Consider the following 26,330-nt stretch of genomic DNA (forward strand, 5'->3'; position numbering starts at 1 on the left):
CTCCCATTGGAATATTTCACTGAGTTTTCAGTATTTCAGGGCACAAAGTCTCTTCTGGATGTGAAGGAACCCCAGGTGTGACACACACTCCACAGGTGAGCTGAGGCTGCTCCAGCTGTGGAAACACAATTCCCAGGAGTATTCTGCCTCTCAGAATATTCCCCTTTCCAACCCAGATCAGCAGAGCTTGCCTCTCTCCTTTATTCTTCCAGCTTCAATGCTTAAAAAACGTCTGCAAAGTGAGTTCTGCCTCAGCCCAGAGTTCTCAGCTCCCATCAGGGACCCCTTGGGGTGCTCTGAAATCCCTGGAGCTGCCTGGAGAGTGAACCCAGCATGGCCTGAGGAGGGGCAGCTCAGGGATCCTTTACCATGGATCCCAAAGTCCTGCAGCCTGGCCCGGCCCGGCCCATTCCAGCCCAGCCCAGTTCAGAGATCCTTTCCCAGGGATCTTTCCAGGGTTAGGATCCCAAAGTCCCCCAGCCCCTCAGAGCACAGTACAGAGGCAGCTCAGGGATTCTTTTCCAGGGGGATCTTCAGGGATCCTCAGGGATCCCCAAGTCACCCAGCCCAGCTCGGCCCAGCCCAGCCCAGCCCAGCCCGGCTCAGCCCAACCCAGCCCAGCCCGGCCCAGCCCAGTTCAGCCCAGCCCGGCCCAGCCCAGCCCAGCCCAGCCCAGTCCAGCCCAGCCCAGCCCAGCCCAGCCCGGCTCAGCCCAGCTCGGCTCAGCCCAGCCCAGCTCAGCCCGGCCCAGCCCAGCCCGGCTCAGCCCAGCCCGGCCCAGCCCAGCCCAGCCCAGCCCAGCCCGGCCCAGCTCAGCCCCTCAGAGCCCGGTGCAGAGGCGGCAGCAGAGCCCCAGCAGCAGCCCCTCAGCAGCTGCAGGGTGGGAAGGGGATTTGGGGTAACAAACCCATCCCCACCCCACAGTCCCCTGCCCTGCAGGTCTGTGCTCTCTGCCCTGAGCTCTGGCAGCCCGGGCTCAGCACGCAGCTCAGGTTTTAATGAAAGCAAGCTTTTATAAAACTCAACAGTCGTGGAAATGTTTTCTGGGTTTTTTCCTGTCTCCTGCTATTGTCGTTAATTTTTCATGAGCATCGTTCCACAGCCTTCCATGCAACTCTAATTTTACAGCTCACTGTTACTCCACAAGAGTCAGGAAATGACACTTCCCAGGGCTTGATGCTCCATTCTCTTTTCAAATGAAACTGCTGAACTTCAGCTTTCTCTCCAACTCCGGCATTATTTTCCTATTCAATATATGCTAAATGATTTTCATCCTGGGGCTTCTGTAACATATTTCTGTGAGCTGTACAACCCATTCCTGATTTCCTGACACGATCCTGGGGACGGAGCCTGCCCTGGAGGAGGTGTCCAGCCTGGAGTTCAGGGCTGTCCGCTGCAAACGCAGCCTTCGGGACCCAGAAACCACAGAGTTGTTTATCAGCGTGCGGATTCCCTGGGGTGGTTTGGATTCCAGTGTTTATCATCCTCTGCTGCCTTCTCCAGGAGGGATTATTGCACCTTCTCCCAGGCCCAGGAGGGTTCTGTGCAGGGCTCAGGCTGCAGAGGAGCCTTTTCCAGGGGGTTCCTCACAGGATCCATCTCAGCCTGCTCCCTGGGGTAGCTGCAGCTCAGAGTGTTCTCATCCACTCCTCCAGGTCCTCTGACAGCACCAACCCCCAGGTCCCAGCCTGGCCCCTGACCCGGCCTGGCTCAGCCTTGCAGAGGGATGTGAGTGGTGAAACCTGGCAGGAAAACCTGTGGGAATGAGCTTCTCCTCCCCACCGCTGCCGCAGCGATGTCTGACAGCCCCTGGGGGGATTCCTCAGTGGAGCTCTGACAGCAAAAACTGTGAGGGGGGAAGGCTGGAAATCACAAACACAACCAGGAGCCCCCCAGGTGAGCCCTGACCCAAAGGTGGTACGCTGCTCCTGGAAAGAAATCTGTGTAAACAGGATTGACTGCCTGCTCGTTCCTCCAAACCCCACCTCTCTGTTCTGGAGACACCCGGAGATGTTTGTCAGGTTTATAATGCCCTGGGATTAAACACAATATTGGATCGCTCTTGATGTATAATTCTGCTCCTCTGATGATTGAATTCACTTCACTCTGTTGCACGGCTTTTATATTTTATTTATTTCATTTTATGATTCCATTTTATTTTTCCAGTGTTATGCACCAGTACAAGCAAAGAACTGAGAACAAAGCTCTGGCACATTAAATCAATCAGAAGGGTTTATTTATTAATATCTTCTTAGCCCGAGAACATTCTGCAAAACACAAAATTCAGTGTGTGTTGAGGCACAGACTGCGAGAGGCAGCCGTGCGCTTTCCTGCTCAGCCTCCTTGGTTTATTCCAGAAAATCCTTTGCCAAAGGCTGGGACTGGGGAAGAGCAGCACTTGAGCTCAGCAGCTGAGGTGGGGCTGACACGTGTTGGATTATCCCCTTTTCTCACCCAGAGATGGGGCAACTGAGAGGCATTTAAAAACTTTGATCCCATTTTCAGTCTCAAGTGAAGGGTGAGGCAGTGCAGGTGTTACAGTTCACACCATCACAGTCAGAACCCAAACTAAATTACAATCCATTAGAAGCGTGCCTTGGCCTATCAGCTTTTGCCACATAATGCTGTAAATGCCTTAAAGCCAATCATCCAAGATCACCCCTGGTGGGTTTTACTACAGTGCACCTTTCATAGTTCTATTTTCATATTTATGTGTTCCATATATTCACCTTTCACGGTTCTATTTCTCCAAAATATCCAGTCTTATCTGCAAGGCCATCATTTGAAACTTGTTTCCAGTTCCATTTCTCCCTCAGCAATGTCTGTCCCATCCCACGGCATCTCAAAGCCAGCATTTCTTATCTCAGAGTCTGCACACAAATGCACGTTATGGGCCTTCAGTCAGGCTTTGGGATCCTCTCCAGTCCATTTCTCACAGACCCAGCGTTGGCACACGGAGCTGCCCCTGCCTCTGGTGTTTCCCACCCACAGAACCAGGTGACTTGGGGGATTTCTCCCTCCCCACGCAGGGCTGGAGCTGCTGCAGGTGACACCGAGGGACACCAGTGCCCTCCATCCCAGCCACTTCCAGTGTCACCAGCTGCAGGAGCGACCTGGGTCTGCGGCAGCCCCATCCTGGTGACACCCCTGGAGGTACAAACACCCCCAAAACTCCCCAAACACAGAGTGGGACACGGCTCAAAGCTCTCACATCTCCCGGGGGCGGGTTTGCTCCCAGCACAGCTCACCCCACCCTCGTCCAGTCTGTTTGGAGCATTAAAAAAGGCTCTTCCAAGCCACAAAACCCAGCTCCTGCCCTTTGTGTGTCTGTGACCACCCCGGTGGCCATGGGGAGGCACAGCCTGGCCTTGCCCTGCTGGCTCCTAACACACAACCTAAAAATCCTGTCTAAAGACCGACTGACTAATTCATTAGAGGTTTATTAGGCTGTGGAGTGGCTTTTTCTTTAGGCTGTGAAGGTCTTTTTGGGAAAAGGACTTGATAGTGGTTTCTGTGTTTGTTGATTGGGTTTTTGATTTTATGTTAGTTGGTTTGGGTTTTGGTTGTGTCTTAGTTGGGTTTTTGGCTGTGTGTCAGTTTGGTGTTTGGCTGTGTCAGTTCGGTGTTTGGCTGTGTCAGTTTGGGTTTTTGGCTGTGTCTTTTTGGTGTTTGGCTGTGTCAGTTTGGTTTTTGGTTGTGTGTCAGTTTGGTTTTTCACTGTGTGTCAGTTTGGTTTTTGGTTGTGTGTCAGTTTGGGTTTTTGGCTGTGTGTCAGTTTGGTTTTTCACTGTGTGTCAGTTTGGTGTTTGGCTGTGTCAGTTTGGTGTTTGGCTGTGTGTCAGTTTGGGTTTTTGGCTGTGTCAGTTTGGTGTTTGGCTGTGTGTCAGTTTGGTGTTTGGTTGTGTGTCAGTTTGGTTTTTGGTTGTGTCAGTTTGGGTTTTGGCTGTGTGTCAGTTTGGTGTTTGGCTGTGTCAGTTTGTGTTTTTGGCTGTGTGTCAGTTTGGTGTTTGGCTGTGTCAGTTTGTGTTTTTGGCTGTGTGTCAGTTTGGTGTTTGGCTGTGTGTCAGTTTGGGTTTTGGCTGTGTGTCAGTTTGGTGTTTGGCTGTGTCAGTTTGTGTTTTTGGCTGTGTGTCAGTTTGGTGTTTGGCTGTGTGTCAGTTTGGTGTTTGGCTGTGTGTCAGTTTGGGTTTTGGCTGTGTGTCAGTTTGGTTTTTGGCTGTGTCAGTTTGGGTTTTGGCTGTGTGTCAGTTTGGTGTTTGGCTGTGTGTCAGTTTGGTGTTTGGCTGTGTGTCAGTTTGGTGTTTGGTTGTGTCAGTTTGGGTTTTTGGCTGTGTCAGTTTGCGTTTTTGGCTGTTTGTCAGTTTGGGTTTTTGGCTGTGTCAGTTTGGTGTTTGGCTGTGTGTCAGTTTGGTTTTTCACTGTGTGTCAGTTTGGTGTTTGGCTGTGTCAGTTTGGTGTTTGGTTGTGTCAGTTTGGTGTTTGGCTGTGTCAGTTTGGGTTTTGGCTGTGTCAGTTTGGTGTTTGGCTGTGTCAGTTTGGTTTTTCACTGTGTGTCAGTTTGGTTTTTGGCTCTGTGTCAGTTTGGTGTTTGGCTGTGTGTCAGTTTGGTTTTTGGCTGTGTCAGTTTGCGTTTTTGGCTGTGTGTCAGTTTGGTTTTTCACTGTGTGTCAGTTTGGTGTTTGCCTGTGTCAGTTTGGGTTTTTGGCTGTGTGTCAGTTTGCATTTTTGGCTGTGTCAGTTTGGGTTTAGGTTGTTTATCAGCTGCCGGCACCTGGGGCAGAGCTCCCTGTGCCTTCCCTTCCCTTCCCGCTGTTTCTGGGTTAAAACCCCCCAACGCCGAGGATGTGACAGAGCCCAGGGTGACATTCCGGGGCCGGGATTCCCGCAGGTGGCACCGTTCCCCTGCAGCTCGGAGCCTCTGCTCAGCGGCATGGAAAATTCAATTTACAGCTCAGCCTTGGAGGGGAGCAGAGCCCAGCGCAGCCTGTGCCGGGCTCTGCCCTGTCCCTGCCCCTCGGGCACAGCCGCAGCAGCGCCACCAGATGCCACCAGATGCCACCAGATGCCATCAGATGCCACCAGCTCAGGCGGCGGCCTCTCCCTTCCCGCAGACGCAAACCGTGGTGCAAACCTCGGGCTCTGCTGGAGAGCTCTGACGCCTTTGGAGCGCTGGGATGAATAATGCAATCAGCCGCCGCTTCAGGCAATCAGGACAGCTGAGGATGGCAGCAGCCGGCCCGCCCCGAGCCGGGAAAACATGTGCCCAGAAGGAAAAACTGCAGCGCGAGAAGAATGGAGGGATAATAGCGCGGCACAGGGCTGGCGGGGAGGCGCGGGATGTGTCAGTGCAGACCGTAAAGGCAGCAATATTCCGTCTCTGTCCTCGCTGAGCGGCACCGGGGCCGCCGCCGCTCGGAATGGGGCGCACGGGAGCCGACAAGAGACCTTCTTTGTATTTTGATGGTGATCAGGACGCCAAAATTGCCATCGCCTCATCTGAGGCTCCAGGATGCTCAAGGCGAGGACGGCGAGGGCTCCAAAGCTGTCCCCTGGGGCAGAGGAGCAGGGTGGCTCTGGCCCCGCAGGTGCCCTGGGCAGGACGGAGGGTCGGGCTGGAGAAGGAAACCTGTGCCCGTGCCCTGGCCGGGAACTAGGGAACCAGCTCCCTGTGCTCCCAGCTGTGCCCGAACAGTGCGACCCAAACCCCAGCCCTCAGCAGCACAGCCCAGGCCCCGTGTCCCCATGTCCCTGTGTCCCCATGTCCTGGTGTCCAGGTGTCCTGGTTTCCCAGTGTCCCTGTGTCCCCATATCCCCATGTTCCCGTGTCCCCATGTCCCAGTGTCCCGGTGTCCCCATGTCCCTGTGTCCCCATGTCCTGGTGTCCCTGTGTCCCCATGTCCCTGTCTCTACAGGGACAGGAAGGGGACACTGCAGCAGGACAGGAATGGGACACTGCAGCAGGGGCTGCACTTTTGTCTCCCAGAATCTGAGTTCTGGCTCTGCCACACTCCTTTGGGGTCGGCTCTGGAGCTGAAATCCACCCAGAGGCCCCATGTGCTGCCCATTCCTGGGGCAGAGCCAGCGCTGCTGTGACCCCAGAGCTCTGTGGGGACATCCAGGGACATCCACAGCCGTGTCTGACAGGGCACAGCTCGGCCCTGTCCATGGGTACAGGCAGGGAAACCCAGTGAGAGGTCAGCAGGACCCCGGGAAGGTGATCCCATAAATCCCAGGAGCCTGATCCCATAAATCCCTGGCACAGGGTGGAGGCTCTGGCTCCTGCAGCCCCTCTGCTCGTGGTGCTGCCCCCACCTCAGCACCAGCTCAGCCTCTCCTGGCTGGAACGAACCAATTCCTTCCACCAGAGCACTGCAGAGCTCCTCCTTAGGCCCCTGGTTCGGGATTTTCCTGATGTGTGACTTTGATGGTTCCTTCTCCGGACAGTTCATTATCCTTGCCTGGGAGCAGATGTGCTGCCTCCAGCTCTGGGAGGAGGCTGAATCCTCATCCCACAGCCACATTTCACTGGGGATTTCTCTGCTGGCCAGAGGAGCCACCCATCAGAGCAATCATCTCCTCTGTATTTGTGCCTGCCCCTTGTGATGGAGCCTCTTCTCTATTTATTTTATGGGCCCAAATGGCTCAACTTTCACCAGAGGCATTGCCCTGGATCGTTTTTAGGGCTCTTTTCTGAGCCCTTGCAGCTTTGCAACCTCCTCTTTGGTCTGCAGGCACCAGACCCACCATCCCAGGGAAAATCTGGGTGATGGGCTGGGGGGAGTGGGGAGCTCATCCCCCCAGCCCTGTGCAAGGCAGGGTTTGATTTCCAAGAGTACCAATTTCAGTGGGAAAGGAGGATGAGCGAGGCATGGAAACTGAGACGTGTTTCCTGAAAGGATTAAACTTCTCCTTCCTGAGAACATCCACACTCACATCGGCCTGGGTGATAAAGGAGGGAAGGGGAAGATAAATTCTGCTGCTTCAGAGCATAACCCAGTGGTGGGTGGGGACTCCCAAGGAACCTCTGCTTTGGGTGGGTCCCCTGGAATTTGTCCCTGTGCAGGGATGGGAGGTGCTGGCTCTGGGATGGGGGTCTGGACCTCCCCTCCATCCGTGCTGTGCGTGGGGACACACAGACAGCACAAAGCTGTGCCCTCACAGGTTAAACCCGATTTCCCTGCTGCCCCCGGGCCTGTCTGGGTGAGGAGACAAGGAATTCAGTTCGGTCTGAATTTTCCAGCCTGTGCAGCCCCAGCCCTTCCCTGCAGCTCCATCGGGGAATGAACACTGTGCACAAACCCCCGAGCCCTGCCTGCCAAACCCCCGGGCTCGGAGCCTTCCAGGGGCAGGAGAAAAACAGATTGCTCTGGAATTTGGGAGCAAATGAGCCGTGTGCCTGCTCCGGGCTCCCGGTTTAATAAACATGCATCTACATCTAATGGACAGTCTGTCACTTCCCTTTAACAGAAATCACCTGCTCCTCGAATAATCATTAAACAAATTGACGTGGCCAAGGCCTCTCATCTCTTTGCCACCTGCAGCAGGACTCAAGCCATCACCCCATCTCCCCAGAAAGGCCATTATTCATTATTCTGCTTAATTGGGAGGCACAAACACCTCCGTGTGACATGGCCACGAGGAGAACAGACTGCAGAAGCGTTCCCTTTGTTTATTTAATGTGTGCTTTATTAGCGAGATCATCTCTCATTTCCTGCTAATGAGGATGAGGATGGCTCCTGTCTCCTGCAGTGCCTCCTGTGCTCGGGCCAGAGCAGCTTTTGGGGCAGAGCTGCCAGCAGGGACATCCCCAAAGCTGCTGCAGACACTGCTGGGGTTTTTCAAGTCTCCTTTTGGAAGGGATTTGCGTTCGTCTCCTCCACATCCTTGTCTGGCAGGATCCACAGGGATGTTAGGACTTGTGACATCATCTGTAGAGCTCTGCTGGGGCCCAGGGTGGCAAATTTCCATAAAAGCAGTACTTCAAGGTTCACAATAATTGGAGAGAGAAAAAAAAAATCTCAGAAAGGGAGATTGTCAGAATTCTGAGGTCTTTGCCTTGAGCCTCTGTTCCTCCCAGGCCTGCCTCTGGTTCTCCTCCCCATGCCCTGATTCCAGCCATCTCCTGCAGCTCCCAGCCCTGCCTAGTGCTGCCCCTCAAAACCTCCCACCGCCGGCCTTCATTACTGAGGGACACTCGAAATTAATGAAGGATTCTCTCAGCCACCTCCTGCAGCCCGTCTGATTTTCTCAGCGCCGCTGATTTGGCGTCCTGGTGGCCCTCTCGTGCCTGATGAGGGCACAGAACCCATTTTTCCTCTGGGGAAGAGGAGCCTGTGCCAGGGGAGCAGCTCTGCCCAGGGGTGACCTCCCCTGGCAGCTGGACACAGGAGCTCTGGGGGAATTCACCCCAAAGCAAAGCTCCAGGGAGGGTTTCCCTGCACTTGGGCTCCAGCAAAGGACTCGGGCTCAGCCTGCACCTGGAATGGGGAAAATCCTTCTTTGGGCCTCCTGGGCCAAAGGAAGAGGAGGAAGAGGAGGAGCTGGTCCAGGCTGCTCAGCCATGGTCATCTCTGAATGTGTGACACAATCCTCATCACTGGGAGGGTCTGAGCCCTGAGGAAACCTCCCAGCCATGGTCAGCTCCGAGTGTGGGACACAATCCCCCTCAGTGGAGGCTCTGAGCCCCAAGGAAACCTCCCAGCTGTCAGAAGGAGCAGAGTGCAGCACTCAGAGCAGGGGGGACTCACACCAGCAATGGGATTGTGACCCCGCTGAGCACCCAAGTGTCAGAGCAGGGCTGTGGAACTGCCTGGAGCCTCTGCTGAGCTTCTCTCTGACCCCACAGGGCTAAAAACAGCTCAGGGAGTGACAAAACTGCCCAGCCCCTGGGGCTGCACAATCCCACAGTCCTGTCCTGTTCCTGCAGACCCCACAGCCTCTCCCTGTGCCCCAGACTCTCTCCCAGCAGTGCAGAGCAGGGTTTTGGGGCACCCCTGGTGTCACACAGCTCTCCCTGGGGTTTTTGGGCACCCAGGGGTGCAGAGCAGGGTTTTGGGGCACCCCTGGTGTCACACAGCTCTCCCTGGGGTATTGGGGCACCCAGGGGTGCAGAGCAGGGTTTGGGGCACTCCTGGTGTCACACAGCTCTCCCTGGGGTTTTTTTGGGCACCCAGGGGTCCAGAGCAGGGTTTGGGGCACTCCTGCCCTCACACAGCTCTCCCTGGGGTTTTTTTGGGCACCCAGGGGTCCAGAGCAGGGTTTGGGGCACCCCTGGTGTCACACAGCTCTCCCTGGGGTTTTTGGGGCACCCAGGGGTCCAGAGCAGGGTTTTGGGGAACTCCTGTCCTCACACAGCTCTCCCTGGGGTTTTTTTGGGCACCCAGGGGTGCAGAGCAGGGTTTTGGGGAACTCCTGTCCTCACACAGCTCTCCCTGGGGTTTTTTTTGGGCACCCAGGGGTGCAGAGCAGGGTTTGGGGCACTCCTGGTGTCACACAGCTTTCCCTGGGGTATTGGGGCACCCAGGGGTGCAGAGCAGGGTTTTGGGGCACCCCTGGTGTCACACAGCTCTCCCTGGGGTATTGGGGCACCCAGGGGTGCAGAGCAGGGTTTTGAGGCACTCCTGCCCTCATACAGCTCTCCCTGGGGTTTTTTTGGGCACCCAGGGGTGCAGAGCAGGGTTTGGGGCACTCCTGGTGTCACACAGCTTTCCCTGGGGTATTGGGGCACCCAGGGGTGCAGAGCAGGGTTTGGGGCACCCCTGGTGTCACACAGCTCTCCCTGGGGTATTGGGGCACCCAGGGGTGCAGAGCAGGGTTTTGAGGCACTCCTGCCCTCATACAGCTCTCCCTGGGGTTTTTTTGGGCACCCAGGGGTGCAGAGCAGGGTTTGGGGCACTCCTGGTGTCACACAGCTTTCCCTGGGGTATTGGGGCACCCAGGGGTGCAGAGCAGGGTTTGGGGCACTCCTGGTGTCACACAGCTTTCCCTGGGGTATTGGGGCACCCAGGGGTACAGAGCAGGGTTTGGGGCACCCCTGATGTCACACAGCTCTCCCCGGGATTTTTTGGGCACCCAGGGGTGCAGAGCAGGGTTTTGGGGTACCCCTGGTGTCACATAGCTCCCCCTGTGCCGCCCAGGTGCCAACACCCAGGACCACAGCCCTGGGGCACCGCGCTGAGCCCACTCAGGTGACCCCAGAGGGAACCCCAGAGCTGCCAGCCCCAAACACAGGGGGAGGCTCCTCCTGCCCCGAGCCACCATCAAAGACCCTTCCAGGGATCCAGGAGAGTGCCCAAAGTGCCTCAGACAGGCAGAGATTAACGGGCCTAAATGATACATGTGCTCTAATTAGAGAGTGTAATCACCTCGGGCTGATCATTATTGCTGCCTTTATGTTTATCATTGCACTGCATTAAGGTCCCTGGCAGTTCTTTCATCTGACTCACGCTCAAGGACATCAGGTTTTTAATCATTAAACACCTTAAACGCTCTTTTTCAGGGATCTTTGAAGATTAATTATTTTACCAGTATAAACTGTACATCTCTGAAGGTTGATTTAAAACCCTCTCATCTCCGGCTGCTGCACTTGTGTCAACAGAGCTCTTTGGAAATCAGGCTTGGGGAAAGCGCAGAAAACACAGAAAAATGTTTTGTCGTTCTCACTCTGCTTTTTCATCTGTTTTTGTGTTGTTGGGGGATTCTCAGCTCCGCTCTGGGGCCTGTCAGAGTTTCGGCTCTGTCAGAGCTGAGAGGGTTTGCCCTGGACATGGAGCTCTCCACTTTGCCCATGAGGAAAACAAACAACAAGAATTTAAATTGTCCCGTGATTTCCCTTCCAAAAGCTCTCTCTGCAATACTGGTGATGTGCAGGGAGACCTCTCAGGAAAGAGGAGGTGTGACTTTTACACACACCCTCTGCCACGGGCGCTTGGGAGGTGCTGAAGCTGATTTGGGATGTGCCGAAATCCAGTTTTGAGGGGGTGAAACTGATTTGGGATGTGGTGAAATTAATTTGGGATGTGGCAAAATTGATTCGGGATGTGGTGAAATTAATTTGGGATGTGGCAAAATTGATTTGGGATGTGGTGAAGTTCAGTTGTGATGTGGCCAAGCTGATTTGTGACGTGGTGGAATTCAGTTGTGACGTGGTGTAATTCGATTGTGATGTGGTGAAATTAATTTATGGTGAGGTTAAATCAGTTTATGGTGTGGGATTCAGCTGTGGCGTGGTGAACCCGGTTAAACCCTGCGGAATGCAGGGCTCTGGCTGGGAATACAGAAGTGTGGGGTGTAAAACCAGCCCTTCCTCAGGCTGGGAAGGGCAGAGGAGCAGTGCAGAGCTGCCAGCAGGGAGCTCAGGCTGGCTGTGAGCAGGAGCACCGGGGCATCCCCTGGGCTGGTGACAAAGACAGGGACACTGGGATGGACACCCTGTCTTGTATTTCTCTGGGGAATGGTTGTTCCTGAAGCCTGTAACCATGTAGTTTGACCCTTCCTTCCTTTCTTGACCCAACTGGCTGAGGTCCAGCCATCCCCCTGGGCAGAAACCTTGATAAGGGTCTGTTCTTCCTCTTTCTGCGTCTTGCCCTCCGGTTCTCCAAGGCTGCAGCCCTCTTGCCCTCCTTCTGGACCTCTCCTGCCCTCTGGGCCTCCTGCCCTCATTTCCCCTCCTGGAATAAACCTCTTGGATCAACCCTGGGGGTAAGAGCCTCCTTTGGATCTTTTGCCCTATCCCTGAAATATTCCCCCAAAGCCTCCCAAGAAACTGAGCCAGCCCCGGGGGGCTGCAGGGGATTCGTTTCAACCCTGGAGCTCCAGGGAGGTTCCCCCAGCAGCTGCAGCTCCTCTGGGAGCTCCTGCAAGGACAACGTTCCCTTCTCCTGCATCCCAGGCACTGCTGGGCACAGCAACACCACAAACCTCGTTAGATAACCAGCGAGAACCCAAAATCCCATCCCGAGGCCAAGCTGAACCCGGCTGTCCAGATGTTCTGGAAAGAGGAGCTCCAGATCACCCCAGGACGTTGTCCTGGGCATTTCCCCCCTTTGATCCCCCGGAGTTATCAGTGTGATGACTGTGCTCAGAGGAAGGAACAGCTCTGGGCATCTCCAGCCTCCGACCTGACAGGGCTCAGATTCTGTATAAACACCAGAAAAACTGCAAACATCTCTGACCCGCCGGCGTTGCTGATGCAGTTCACGGCACACCGGAGCCCTTTGAAATTCAGATGGATCCCTTTCCAAATCTGTTTGAACGCCGTGGGGCTGTGCTGGGTTGGCTCCTCTCACACGTGCCAGGGATGCTTCTCCTGCATGAATACCAATAATTCCCGATAAAAGCACCGTGGCAGGCCGTGGGTAGGCACAGAAATCAGCCAGCAGAAGGCAGAGAGCTGAGCAGGACGGGGAACCCCCTGAAGGACAGGAATTGTTTGTGTTTGGGAAGATAAAGCCCACAAACACGCTGCCCCAGGCCAGGGGAGCTGCAGGAACGGGAATCTGTTTTTTCAGGAGTTCTACAACACGACACTCAGCCTCCAGCCAGGAATTCTCTCCATTATTAGGAAATCAATTACTCCTCCCAGGCTGGACTGCAAATATTGGAGGTGGCTAAATAGCCTGGGATGTTTTTCACTCATAAACTTCTCTCTCTACAGTGGGAGTAACAGAGAAGGGGTAATAAAATTGGTGTCTCATGGTTCCTGCACATTTCAATATTGCTCTCCTGCAGCGGAGCCTGGTGGATGGAAAACAAATTTAAATGGAGATAAAAGCCCAGGCAGGTCTCATCCATCCATTCTGTTAACTGCTGTCACGGGCAGGGAGGGGTTTGGGCTCCTTTGGGAAGGGGCCCCGGCGTTTTTTCTCTGTGTGGAGCTGTAACTTTTATTGTCCCTGGGCAGGAGCAGCTCCTTGGGTGGGATGGTGAGGGCTGAACCCTGCTGGGCACCTCTCCTGTGTGACAGCTCTGCCAGGACTGCTCCACACCCCCCTGATTTCAAGTTTTGGTTTGTTTTTTTGGTTTTTTTCCCCAAGGAGAAGTTTCTGACCCAGCTGCTGTCGCTGAGATGGTGCTGCACAAACACAGCGGCCTCCACGCAAAAAATGAAACGCAGGAGAGTGATGGAGGTTCCCATAAAAGCCAGAAGAGATTCCAAAGCAGAACTGTGGCAGTTTCAGAGCTCCTCTTCAGGTCCCGCTGTAATTCCCAGCTCCTCCATCCTGGGCAGTGCCCAGTTCCCTCTCCTGGCACTGGGGAACCCCTAACGAACCCCAGGTCATTAATTACCCAAAGCCCCTGCCCAGAACCACCTGAGCCCCTGAGCTCCAGCAGCTCCTGCTCAGATCCTCCCGGAGCTGTCACCCCCTGACTCATCAGGAGAACAAAGTGTTGGCATCATTTAAAAAATAAAATACAAGCAAAGCAAAGATGCTGGCAATGACATCTTTGATGTTTTATAGATTAAGAGAGTCTCTCATGAATAACAGTCATTCCTTGTGTCATCCCTTTTCTGGCTTGGAGAGTTTTCATTAACTGAGATTAACATTAACTGGAAAATAATTAAACTGGCTTAGAGAGTCTGGCCTTCCCATCAGCACCAGCAATAATTAATCAACACAATCAATAGATTTTAATAGCATTAAAATTCTGATTTACTGCCTTATTCCTCAAGCCCACACCTCCCACTTCTATTCTTAGCTTCACTGTGGGCAGGAGAGTCCTTAGGACAATACCAAGAGGACAAATATAGAAATTAAAATCAACCTTCATTTTCCCTGTAAGAAAAGGTTGCGCTTTTTTCCCCTCATAATTTTTTCATCATAATTCCCCAACATCAATCACCCCTGGCCCTGTGATCCTGAACCCCTCAGGTTCCCTCTTAGCTCCACAAAGCCAAAATAAGGAGAATAAAACGGGCCCAAAGGGGGCAGAGAATTCCTGGGGACACTGCCAGGGTCAGGGGTCACGGTGACCCTGCAGAGTAAAACCCAGATTTTACTGCTCAGGGGGGTTAAACCATGTTTTGTATCAGGGAGGCTCCGTCAGGGCTGAGGCACAGTTTGGTGGGGAAAGGCTCCAGGCACAGCTCTGGGATTTCTCTGCACACACCCCACGGGCTGCATCTCCTCTCACTGAGCTCAGCGCTTTATCACGAGGGGACACCTTTAATTCTCCATTTCTCCGCGTCTGCGGCGCTCTGTTAATTAATTCCAGCTTGCTCAGGCAGCTGAGCGCTCCGTGCTCTTTGTTGGAGCTGCATTAACCATTTCCTTATCAGCAGGAGCCACGTTTTTCCTGCTCCCAGCGCTGCCCACACCTCGGAGCAGCAGCAGCACTGGAGGGACCCTCCAGCCCCTGTAACGGAGCTCTGCAGCCGCGAAACGCAGGAGAAAATGAAATTCCAGGTGCTCCTTAAGCCTCTGAATGCAAGGCCTAATCCAGGTAATGCCAAAGCAATCCTGTTGGCAATCTAATTGTGTTTTCTGAGGAGGAGGCTGCAGGGACGGTTTGTTTACACATAATTGGATCCCTTCACGTGTTTGTGTTGTGCTTATTTCTGACACCTCGCAAAACCCAAAGGTCTCCTGGAATATTTGCCTTGGCTTTTCACTCCAGTCTCAGGGATTAGCCATTATTTTGCACATAATGGCCCGGACAAATGTGAATTTTGTATTAGCACAGACCGGAAAGCGCAGTCCTCCCTCGAGGGCTGGGGACACACCAGAACCACTGCGGGGATGGGGCTGGCTTTTAAATCCCTTTGGATGTTGATTTGCCTCTCTCAGGAAGCTCTGGCTGCCTGCAGCAGCCTCCCTGCTGGAAATGCAGGTCCGAGGGGAGAGGCTTCGTGTTTGGGAGTGTTTAAAGTCACGACTTTCACCCAGATGTGTGTGTGTGTCTGCCCAGAGATGGGCTGTCCCTCCCCTCCCTCACTGGTGCCAGCCCAGCTCCAGCTGGGGACACCAAACTGACCCCAGGAGGGGACTGCAGAGCCCTGAAGGGGACAGCGGGAGCTGCTGGTGGCTGCAGAGGGAGCTCAGCCCTGCCCTGGGACAGAGCTGCTTGTGCAGACACCCCTGGTGTCACCTCATCCTGGGAAATCCAGGTGCCACTTCATCCCAGACACCCCTGGTGTCACCTCATCCTGGAAAATCCAGGTGTCACCTCATCCCAGGGGAACATTCCCTGGCTGTTCCTTCCCTTCCTGGGGCACATTTTCACCCCCAGCTCCCCACACCCCAGGAACCAGCTCTGCTCCATCGCCTCGGTGGGGGCTGCAATGTGAATTCCAGGATTTTGCCAGGAATTTTCTCCCCAGCTCAGTGAGGAACCCGGGAGGCCACCGCTGGCTCCAGGCACTGCCCGTGCTGGAGGAGAAAACACCAACCCAGAGAGCCAAACACGGGGATTGGTGTGCCCAGGACTGCCTCCCTGCTTCCCTTCCTTCCTCACATTCCAGAACATTCCAGAGCATCCCTGTTTGCTCCTGTCCAGCTCCCTGTGAGGCTGGGACCCTACTGAGCCCAGAGCTGTGGGGTGGGCAGCAAACCCCCCAGTGAGGGACAGATGAAGGGGGTCAGGGAGAAGCAGCACCTGGGGCTGCTGGCACCCTGATGGACATCCCTGGTCCCCGTCACCCTGACGGCAGCAGGTCACCCTGATGGACAGGGACAACCCTGATGGACAGGGACAACCCCCGGATCCGCAGCTCCACCTCAATCCAACTCCACATAAAAAAACAAAAGAGCCTTTCATACTGGCTGTCATAGCAGACAAAAGCTGCAGCCTGCCTCGCTCCTGCTGACACTTGTAAAGCTTTTCAAGCCCGGCACACGAGATTTGTCAGAACAAAGCTGACGTTTTCCCATGAAGAGCGATGATGAGATGTGTGAAGGTGCGCTCTCGCAGACAGCTCTGGCAATGGGAATACAACAGCAGCGTGTCACTGTGGGAAAGACTGAGCAGGGATCCTTTCATGGGGCTAGAGAGGGGGATCAGTCATGGGAAACCTGCAGGAGTGTAGGTGAATCCGCGGGCGGCTGGGACAAGGAATTCTGCTGAGCTGAGATATTCTAGAACATGTGGGTTTATTGCAGGGTCTGGGTAAAAGGGCCTTGCCTTCAGCCACCAGCCTGGGCTGGAGGGGAGCCCCAAAGAGAGAGGGAGAGAGAACAGCAGGGGGAGAGCTGAGAGAGAGCAAAGGGCAGGGGAGAGAGCAGGAGAGAGCGAGAGCAGGGGGAAGAGGAAGGGTGAGAGAGGAGTTCAGAGGAGAGGTAAGAGAGTTAAGAGAAGAGGTAAGAGAGTGAGGTCCTTGTTACAATACATTATATCTCCTTTTGTGATGAATATTCTAATTTACAGTGACCAACCAACACAAGACACAAAATCCTATAGAATCTACATCCAGCCTGTAAGAACTACTATATCACCATACAGTGTTATATTTTAAACGCTAAAAACTACTCTTTAGACTTCTGTTTTGCTACATTGACCTTTGGATCCCTCAGCCAGCAGAAAGGGATTGTTCAATCAAAAAGGATTCTCCTTCAGCTATTTAGGCTATTGTTTTCAGGTTCTATAGTAACTAAGACTCATATCCTACAACTCAAAGTCAGCTTTCATTTCTATTCCCATTATAGGTTTCATATTTTCAGGATCTTTGCTAAGCAATCATATTTATAAGGTTTCCCTGATTCATCTTCCCCATCGCAGGAGCCGTGGGGCAGGAGGGGGAATTCCTCAGTCCTTGCTCTGGGGTTTCACACGTGTTCCCACTCGGCGTGGGGAGCTGCCCCTGAGCCCCTCCTGACACCAGCACGGGCATTCCATGGACAGGGAGCACGTGGAAAGCAAACTTTGGATCTCCAAAAAGCCAAAGCAAAGGAAGATTTTCCCTCCCGTTGAGCTGAGTTTGTAGAACCCCTGTTCAGCATTTCACCACTCCAAGAGCCCCGTTAAAGATAAATTAATTGGGAGCAGCTGAAGCTCATTAAAGAGCTGAAACATGTGGAAATGCAGCTCAGATTTCAGCACCTTGCCCTGGTCAAGGGAATCCTGGGCTCTTACAGGGATTTCTGGCCCTGAAGCATCCACGCTGGGGAATTTCAGTGAGCCCTGAGGGGATTTCATTCTGTTCCCTCATCCTCCTTCCCGGTGGAAGCTGAGCGTGCCTAATGCTGTAACATGGGGACATAATAAGAGGTTTTAATCCCATTTTCAACCGCCCTGGATGCAAAGGAAATTTGTGAAGCATGTCTAAAGTAACAAATGCCTGAGCTGGAGACCGTTTTCCATTTGGAAAGTGAAAATTTATTGAGAAGCCCCAATGCCAGAGGCACTTCTCAGGACGAGGAGAGGTGGGGAAGTCTGAGAATTCAGTCCTCCTGCTGAGCCCCAGGGCAGCCAACCCACCCAGGGCTGCCTCATTGCACCAACTGAGCCCCTCATTTGGTCCTTCATCTCCCTGGAGCATAATCCAAATGAGATAATTGAACACAACAGCTCCAGTAAAGGGTCAGTCCAACGTGGCAGGACACAGGGATGTCTCTGGAGCTCCAGCAAGGTAAGGAAGGCACTTTGGGATTCTGCACCTCAGTCGATCCCTCCATTCCCCTTTTCGACCTCTGGGTCCCCTCCAGAGCGGTTTTGTTTAACAGGACAGGTGCTGACCCGCTTTAAGCTGCAGGATTGGCACCGAGAGGGGAAATGTCTCTAATTCCAGGGAGCTGAGCCCGTCTGGATGTGACAGCGCTCAGCAGGGTTTGTTTTCTTGGCTCCTTTTGGAGTTTACAGCTCCAAGAGGCTCCGTTTGGAACAGGAAATTCCCTCCTGGGCACCCATTCGTGATTCCCTCGGGAAGGCCACATCCTGCCTGAGCAGCAATGCACAGGTATTTAATGGCTGCTTCCTCTAATTAGCTCAGCTAATTGGGGGAGGCAGGGCTCAGCACGGCCCCTCCGACAGGTGACGCCGCTCTGGGTCACATCCCCAGGTGTGACATTGGGGATTCTGAGGTGTCCCCATCCCTGCTGGGGCCAGCAGTGGAGGAGCTCTTTGGAAAATCCCCGAGTTGGGTTTGCAGGCCGTGGATCCCATCTCCTCACCTTTCGGTTTCCCCGTCTGCAGGTTGGCAATAATTCACTGCCTCACTGTTATAAATATATCTTACAAAATCGGCTTTTGGCCCCTGTTAACACTACATGTATAATTGCTTTCCTGTAAAAATGTGATTTTTATTTCTGCTGTTAGCAGAACTTAATGATAGCAGTGAGATGTTTGATATGTGCTTATGCCTGTAACTGGACAGTGTTTGGTTGGGATAACACCCAGCAAACTGAACTGCCCAGCACAAGGAGAATCCCAGGGATCTTCCTTTTCCCAGTGTGAAAAACGAGTTCCAACTCTCTTTTAAAAATTTATGAGTTTTACACAAAGCAAAATAGACAGTTAGGAGACACAAGAGCAAATGTTCCAGTCGGAGTGCCTCAGCAAAAAGCACACCCTTCTCTTTCAATCTCTGTGTTTTAAGGATTTGGTGATTTACATGTTCAATAGATATTGAAGCATTCTTTTCTGTTTCAAGCTTCCCCAATCATCTTATTTGATAGATTTATTGGTGGGTGGCTCTGCTCTGTCTGGTAACGTGGGGTTTGGCTGTTTTTATTTTGATAAACAAACCAGAAATCCAGCAGCCTTCCTGCGGGGCCACGAGGTGACAACCCCTTCCCCATAATTCCTGGCCTGGACAGTTTTAGATGTCACAAAGAAAAAAAAAAACAACACCAATTTTTCACTATTCACACTGTGTCACAACCAGAAAATACATTAATCACCTTTCTAAACTCTCATTAACAAAACACAACACAGCACAATCAGACATACACGATTCATTCCAATATTTCTGAAAAGCCAACTTTATAATATGTATTATAAATACATAAATACATATTTATTATATATTTATAAATACATACTTATTTATGTCTTTACTGCCAGCTCAGGTGTGACTCTATTTAAATGCAGGCTGGAGGTGCGGATGGGGCTGAGAGCTCAGTGCTCAGCCCTGTGCCCTCGCTGTCCCCCTGGGTCACAGCTGTCCCCAGGCTGGGTGACCCCCGTGCTGTGCCCACCACCCGGATCTGCTTTGCCTTCCCTTCGTGCATTACAGTTTTAAAGACTGAAAAAAAATGAGCCGTGAAAACCCGTCCTCAGTCAGCAACCTGCAATTTATTACAGTAATTAATCAAAGGCACGGCGTTGTCAGCTTCCCCTTGTTCTCCCGTGCTTTATGGCCCTGTTGTTGTTTCATCTGTACAGTCAGAAGGGATCCGTCTTCACTGCCGGGGGAATTCTGCTCAGGGCTGAGGGGACAGCCTTGGCTGTGCTCCTGAGAGCAGGATGGGCTCCTGTGCACTCCCTGAGCCCTCCTGGGTGCAGTTGGTGGCCTGTCATCAGTGCCATGACACACGCCTGTCCTTCGGGGGGACACCCCCACAGCCCCCCAGGTGTGGGGCTGAGCCCCAGCCCCAAAACAGAGCGGGAGAGAAGCCCTGCAGGTGCCTCAGAGCAGGAACAGAACATCCCTTCACCTGGCTGCCATCAGCAGCTGCTCTGTGTCACCTGCAGCAGATCACAGCAGGTCACTGTGTGTGTGTGTCACCTGGAGCTGATCACAGCAGATCTGTGTGTGTGTGTGTGTCACCTGGAGCTGATCACAGCCAGTCACTGTCACCTGGAGCTGATCATGGCAGGTCTCTCTGTGTGTGTGTGTGTGTGTGTGTGTGTGTGTCTCACCTGGAGCTGATCACAGCAGATCTCTGTCACCTGAGGCTGATCACAGAAGGTCACTCTGTGTCACCTGTAGCTGATCACAGCAGTCACTCTGTGTCACCTGTAGCTGATCACAGCAGGTGTCTGTCACCTGTAGTTGATCCACTGGGGTGGATTTCGGCTCTCCCAGCAGCTCGGCTCCTGCAGCAGGGGCTGTTCTGCTGAGCTGCCCAGACAGTGCTTGCAGTAGTTAACTTTTCCCTGCCTGAATGACAAATCCTGGCTTTGGGGGCTCTGCAGAGGGGAGGTTTCCTCTGTGTGCCTCCAGCAGGTGCAGGAAGCAGCACAGGAGCACAACAACTGCACTTCTGGACACACAGTTGTGGCCTCAGCCTTGCGCAGCATTGATTGAGAACATCAGGGCACTAAAAATGAAATTCCCCTCAGCCCAACAGCTGGGATCACCTCCCACAACACCCAGCCCCTTCAGCCCTCAGAGTTTCTGCAAACTTTTCCAATAGCTCATGGACTGGAAAAACCATGCCCTGAGTTATAACTCCTCCGTGTTAGAGTGATCATAACAGATTAGTGATAAATACAAAGTAATTGATTTTTTTTTTCCCTCATCTCCTCCCTCCTCCAAACAAGCTTAAACTAATAACAATAATTACATGAAAGTGTTGCCATCGGGAAGTTGGTGCACTTTCTGCCAGTGAAATCAATTGTTCCGAGGACAGAATTTTATCTCAGGAATTAATCACTGCTGCCTCCAATTACTGCATCCCCGGGATGCAGAACATGCAGGGGAGCATCTTCATCAGGAAATGAGGCTGAGCACAACCACAGAGCGTCGGGGAGGGAAATGAGTGGGGAAACTTCCCTGCTGGGGCACAGGGACACCAACCCCACCAGGCCAAGGCTTCCTGGGGGCTGCTGGAAGAGTTTCTTGTGAAATAAATGATGTCCATCCCCTGGGTCTGGCCGTGGCACTCCCTCAATTCGTGTCCCACGGCCCTCCTCCCAGCCTGGGCTTGGGGCAGGTCCCAGAGGACACTCGGAGCATCTCTGTCCTTCCCAGAGCCAAACTCCTTCATTTGGAATGAAGAGAAATCGCAAATTTCCTCTTCTAAGCGATACAAATTTGCTTTTGTGTGCAGCTGGGGGTGCTGGGCTGGGGAAAAGCTTTCCCACAACCATTCTTTAATAACGTTATTTAAAGAACCCTTTAGGGACCAGGGAAAACTATGTATTTTAAACATTAAAGTATTGGTAGCAGTAAGCAGTAGAAGTGATTGTTCTGGAATAGAAAAACATTTCCTGAAAGAATCTGTGCCAGCCTTAATTACACTCCCATTGTATTTTATCTTCCTGCTCCCCACACTGAGACAAAGGGTGGGTGGAAAATAATTGAAACAAGGTGAAAACGAGTGCTCATTAAATTGCAGACTACACAAGTACTCATTCCATGTGAGAGGGCTGTAAATATGACTTTTAATGAAGTTATGACATGCTTGCCAATAAAAGTCATTTACTTCACAGTATTACAGTTAATTATACACAGCTGGAGCCATTTATTGCCCATCCCTTGTTAACTTTGCCTGGGCTCATTAACCCTTTCACAGCTCTGGGCCTGTCACACTTCCAGGCAAGAAGGAGAAGGTAAAGAAGCTTTCCAGGAGGTGTTTCAGGAGGAGTTTCAGGAGGAGTGGGGCTGTGGGTGCTGTGGGGAACAGAGGGTGCAGAAGCTCCAGCTCAGCTCGTGCAGGGACCCCTGCAGTTTGTCCTCTGCTCCACTCACCTGTCAATGAGTCTGGAAAATGGAAATTCCCGGGGTTTTTGTGCTTGGCTGCAGCTCGTGGCAGGTCCTTGTGCAGCTCCCAAGGAGTTTCAGCTTCCCCAGTATTTCCCAGTCCTGTCCTGGAGCGTTCAGCTGGTTTGTGAGTTGGGTTTGTTGTGACCTCACCTGCAGCCCGGTCAAACCCAAGCCCTGTGTTATTCCAAACCGGGCAGCACCCAGATTTAAAACTGAAAACCATTTAAAACACTTAAACTGTCCATGCAGCACGTTAGACAACCTTGGCACTACAACTTCATTTGCTGCAGTTTGATAATGAAGACTAATTACCCTGAGAATTCAGCAGGGCTCTGCTCCTGCCCTGCAAACCATCCTGCTGCTCCTCCAGTTCCTGTCTGTTCCTTCTCCCTGCTCTTGTTTTAATTCCTGCCTGCTCCTGAGGAGTCTTTGATGCAGAGAGGAATTGGGCACTGGCCGTGTGGGTTTCTGCAGGGAGCCCTTTCACAGAGACTCCTGCAATTTTCTCCAGGAACACTCCAATAATTGCACTTGGGCATCTGAGAGAGAGGTGGAGGGGAGGGTTTGTTTGCTGAACCCCACACAGAAGAGAAGAGAGAACTGTGCTGAGGCCTGGGGGTCTCCAAGGGGAGCTGGAGGGGAATGCAGACCTTTGGGCTTTTGTGGGGCTGTTGTTCCTACAGCTGGGAGGAGAGAGGGGGAGGTGGAAAGGAACACATAGGGAGGAAAAAAGGAGGAGAAAAGCATGAGATAAGACTGGCCCGAGACTTCCAGGGGTTGGGAAGAGCCTCTGGTGTGATCAGTGACCTGCCCAGGCCATCAGGCCCTGCACAGCCCCAATTCAGAGCAGAGAACTGATTCTTTTCCATATTGATTATTTCCATTCCACGCTGCCATGGACGCAGGCAGATCCATGGATTTGTGTGGGAACCACAGCCGGGGCATTGCCTTCCCCTCGGGGAGGAGAATTTTCACTTCAGTTCTGCTGTTGGAGCTCCTGCACTGGCACCACCAGTGCTGTGCCCCACTGCAGAGGAGCAGGAAGGACAAAGGCAGCAGACACAGGCATCCCCTCAGTTATCAGAGGAACCTCCAGCCAGCAGCTGCAGCCCCTCTCCTGCTCTGCGCTGAGGAGCCGCCGCTGAAATATTAATTAGAGAAGGAGCTGAAACTTGTAAAGATAAAAAAAAAAAAACTTGAGGAATCGTGTTCTAATGGCTGGAGCAGTTAAAAAGCAGAATACAATATCCAGCAAGTAGTGCTTAATCTGTTGGATCTCTGTCCCACTGGAGATTTTTAAGGGGAGATTAGAGGAACACGAGAGGAGTGCCAAGTCTGGCTGATGCTGCCTTTGAACAGGCGACCTCCAGAGACTCCCCTCAGCTCTGTTTCTCTGTAATTGCGTGTTGTGGAAGGCTCTGAAACTCGGCCTTTATTGAAAGACAAATGTAGAGCTTGAGAGAGAGCCTGAATATGAATGCAGCATCTCACTCCCCCCTCCAGAAGCTGGGGGAGTGATTAGGAGAGCTCAGGAGCACAGGCAGGCATTGCTGCCTCACCACAAACCCTCGGCGCTGTGCTGATGCCTCCTTTGAACTGGGAACTGTCTCACTTGCAGGTTGGAGCTTCTCAGGAAATGGGGTTGGATGGAATGCTGCTCAGGCGGCCCCTTACACTCTTTGTTTGGAACTAAAACATGGAACCTCTCCCCTCCTGGACCAGAAGGGAGTTCATCCCAGCCTGCCCCTGTTTCTGCTTACAGAGCAGCAGCTATTCTTTATTCTTTATTCTTTATTCTTTATTCTTTATTCTTTATTCTTTATTCTTTATCCTTTATTCTGCCCTTGAGTCTGTCTCACCTTTCTCACTTCAGACAGACCCGTGCAGTGAATGATCAGAGGAATCCTGACTCAAAGGGCCCCAGAGTGAACCTGGAAAAGGCTCCAGCTCAGCTCATTTCCCAGGGAATGAACAGCTGAGGCTTGCAGCAGCTGTGAGAAGAGGATTCCTGTTTACAGCAGCAGCCCATAACCTGTTCCTGCTCAATGGCACCTGTTCCACTGCAGCCCGGGAGTGTGGCAGGATAAATTACTGCCACCGCAGCTCCTCAGCACCTGCAGCCTCTCTGTGACCCGTAAATCTCCCTGACAGCCTTCCCAGGGCCCTTGGAGTGCTCTTCCCTCTCTGCCCCTCTCAGCTCCGGAGAACCAGCAGCTCCTCCAGGAGCAAAGGGAGGGGAAAGAGCAGCAAGAAGCAGAAAGGAATCTGATTTTGTGGGGAAGCTGGAGGGGAGCCCTGGGAGGATTCCCAGACTCCGGGCATGGAGTTCTGCTCCTTTCAGTGCTCGGCAGGGTGAGAGGTGCTGGGGGGGTAACAGGGGCCATAAACTCCTGGACACGAACAGGATGGGCCCAGCTGAGCCCAGATTGCTCTTGAGAGGAACGACAGAATTTGCAAGCAAACTCTGGGGCTGCTGGTGGATAAAACCAGTGCTGAGAGAGGAAAAAAAAATATTGGGAAGGATTCCACTGATTGATGAATGGATAAGGAGATATTTGCCTTTACAAACAAACTGTGAGTTGGCTGAGAAATGAAATTGGATGTTGAAAGGTAAAAGAAACAATGGGCATGAATTCCCATAAATTCCATGAGAATTAAAAATTAAAAGGGGAGTTATACATTACAGGGGAATTTTAGGTTTTGGGCACTCCGGGCAGTCTGTGACTCTCAAGTGCCTCAGCCAGTGGGGAAAGAGAGAGGGAAATGGGCCCGGGAAATTGGGATAAATAGGGGGCTTCAGAAACTGGAGAGACCCCGGGGAAAATGCCCCATGGCCTCTGCCTTTACTGGGATAAAGGCACAGGACTCCTCTGAATCCTTTTTGGACACAAACTCTGGCGTTTGTGGATTCATTTTCCTGGCACTGGGCAGACACCACTCCATGTCCGGAGTGACCCCGTGGCCCACAGGGGATGGATCACCTCAGGCTTTGGGGTGACTGGATGTCACCTCAGGCTTTGGGGTGACTGGATGTCACCCCAAAGCGTGGCCAGACCTCTGCAGGGGCTCAGGAGTTCACCCAGTGGCACAGGGGACACTGAGAACATCTCCCAGCCTCTCACCAAACCGCAAATTCTCTTGGCAAAGGGATCGTTTAACTGATTTGTGCAGTGATAATTTCCCCTCACACCTCCTCCTCGGCTCGCTGGACAATCTGACCAGAGCTCAGAGATCTGCCGCTGCTTTTCCTTCTTTCATTACTCATTTTGCTTTTTGCTCTGTTACATTTATTTGATTTAGACAATAACATCTCTGTCAAGTGCAGTTTAATTGGTATCTAAGGCCTAGTCCGCATTTACATTTTACTGGAATAATAATGGTGCTGAGGGGGAGGATATTTTTTAGAAAAGACTTATGCTGCTCTGAACTCCTTGGTGGCTGCAGTGAGGTTGGAATAAAAGTGATTTACTCCGGTTTGCATCTTCCCCTACTCCGCGGTAATAGCAATCTAATTATAAAGTATGTTTATGCTGACACAATCATATCCACAATCGGGGTTTATTCTTTCATTCTTCGTTTGTCTTAATGTAAATTCCGCCGGAGGAAAATGCCACATGCACACGCAGACACCACCAGCGGGAGCATCCGAGTCCCCAGAACCCATTTGGTTGAATTCATCAGGAGATAATTCTGTCCCTGGGGCTTTAATCTCCGGAGAGATCGCTTTGTGGGGACGTAACTGCTCCATTTGCATTACAGCAGTAATAAAAGACTCCCACGGTGCTGAAAAAAAAAAATGCCATTTATGGGGCTTCTTTTAGGAAACAGGATCGGCAGCAGTGAGGGGCTGAACTACCTTTACTTACAGTGGACACCAGAGTCATTTAACTCTTAAAGCTCTGCACTCAGACCAATAAAACTCCGCTATGAAACTGCCCTGAGAAGAGAATTCCAGAGTTTCTGCCACACAATTCCCGAATTCCCAGGGAACAGGCGCGGCAGAACAGCTGGAAACAGCCCAGCAGGAGCTGGGCTGCTGTGACTGAGAGGAAGGTAAAATGTAGTTAATTCCTGTGGGAGAAAAAAACCAAAAACAATTACTGCTGTTAAAAGGATAAATAAAATGGCCCTTGTGGGAGGATCAGCTCGGGGAATGAACAATTAGGGACGAGAGGGAACAATTGCATTAATCGGTGCTTAGTCTTGTCTCCTGCAAGAGCCACGACTGCACTTGCCCAGATGTCTGGTTCGGTTTTGCTGCTGTGATTGTTTGTGGTGTTTGGTTTGGCTTTGGTGCTTTGTTTGTTTTTGGTATTTCTTTGTTTTTTGGTGTTTTGTTTGTTTTTGGTGCTTGGTTTATTTTTTGATGTTTGGTTTGGCTTTGGCGTTTGGTTTGGTTTTGGTGCTTGGTTTGTTTCTGGTGTTTGGTTTGGCTTTGGTGTTTTGTTTGTTTCTGGTGTTTGGTTTGGCCTTGGTGCTTTGTTTGTTTTTGGTATTTTCTTTGTTTCTGGTGTTTGGTTTGGCCTTGGTGTTTTTCTTTGTTTCTGGTGTTTGGTTTGGCTGTGGCGTTTCCCTTTTTTTTTTGAGCTTTGGTTGTTTTCAGTGTTTGTTTTCGGGGTCTGTTTTAGCTGCTCCCGCTGGCTGTGCCCATCTGTGAGGTTGGATGCGACCCTGAGCACTCAGATAATCCTATTTTAGTTTCCTTTAATCTGATTAAGTTTCTTAGCCGAGATTAAAACCCATGACC

The 26,330-nt window shown here is 52.2% G+C and overlaps 1 long non-coding RNA gene across 1 annotated transcript; it reads left to right on the top strand.

The window, feature by feature from the left end:
* Positions 1–14,195: 14,195 nt before the first annotated feature.
* On the top strand, positions 14,196–23,696 carry LOC136372539 (uncharacterized). The gene is made up of 2 exons (XR_010745505.1): positions 14,196–14,442; positions 23,457–23,696. It is a non-coding gene; the product is annotated as an uncharacterized lncRNA (long non-coding RNA).
* The last annotated feature ends 2,634 nt before the right edge of the window (positions 23,697–26,330 follow it).

This window comes from Sylvia atricapilla, chromosome 28 (genome assembly GCF_009819655.1).
Source record: "Sylvia atricapilla isolate bSylAtr1 chromosome 28, bSylAtr1.pri, whole genome shotgun sequence".
Taxonomy (NCBI): Eukaryota; Metazoa; Chordata; class Aves; order Passeriformes; family Sylviidae; genus Sylvia; species Sylvia atricapilla.